The following is a 971-nucleotide window of genomic DNA, read 5'->3' on the forward strand; positions in this document are numbered from 1 at the left end:
ACAAAGAAGCAAGATAAAGCAGGAGAAACAAGGGACCAGGATACAGACGTAAAACACATCCCTGAGGAAGACACAGCATTGGAACTCCCTGATAAGGAATTCAAAAGAATTATATTTAGGTATCTTCAACGAACTAAGAGACAGATTAAGGAAAACACAGAGAAAACTCTAGAACAATTTCAAAAGACAATGTAAGAATAAAATGACAAAGTAAATGAAAAATTAGAAATGATACAAAATCTACAGGCAGAAATCCAGGAGATTAATACTAAATTTTCAGAAATAGATAAGACATTGAATGGCCAAAGGAGCAGAATTGAATCAATGGAAGAAAGAATTGATGAGATTGAAGGCAAATACTTGAACACTGCTTTGGAAAGGGATCAATCAGAAAAAAGATCAAGACAACATGAAGAAAGCCTAAGTTTCATGTAGGATACCATCAAAAGGAATAACCTACATGTAATTGGAATTCCAGAACAGGAAGAGATAAATAAAACCACAGAGAAAATTGTTGAAGATTCGTTGGAAGAGAATTTTCTTGGTATGATGAAAGATGAGAATATATCCATTCAGGATGTCCAAAGAACCCCAAACAGGATATACCCCAAAAGAAAATCACCAAGACATATCATCATCAAACTCACCAAATGCAAAGACAAAGAACATGAGAGCAGCATGGAAAAAATGTAAAGTAACCTACAAGGAGCAACCAATAAGACTAAGCTTGGATTTTTTGACAGAAACTATGCAGGCAAGAAGACAATGTTGTTGTTGTTAGGTGCCGTCAAGTCATTTCCAACTCATAGCGACCCCATGCACAGCAGAATAAAACACTGCCTGATCCCACGCCAGCTCCACGATTCCTGCTATACCTGAGCCCATCATTGCAGCCACCATGTCAATCCATCTCATTGAAGGCCTCCCCCTCTTTCGTCGACCCTCCACCCTACCAAGCATGACATCCTTTT

This window comes from Orycteropus afer, unplaced genomic scaffold (assembly GCF_000298275.1).
Source record: "Orycteropus afer afer isolate SDZICR_OR568_19922 unplaced genomic scaffold, OryAfe1.0 scaffold00216, whole genome shotgun sequence".
Taxonomy (NCBI): domain Eukaryota; kingdom Metazoa; phylum Chordata; class Mammalia; order Tubulidentata; family Orycteropodidae; genus Orycteropus; species Orycteropus afer.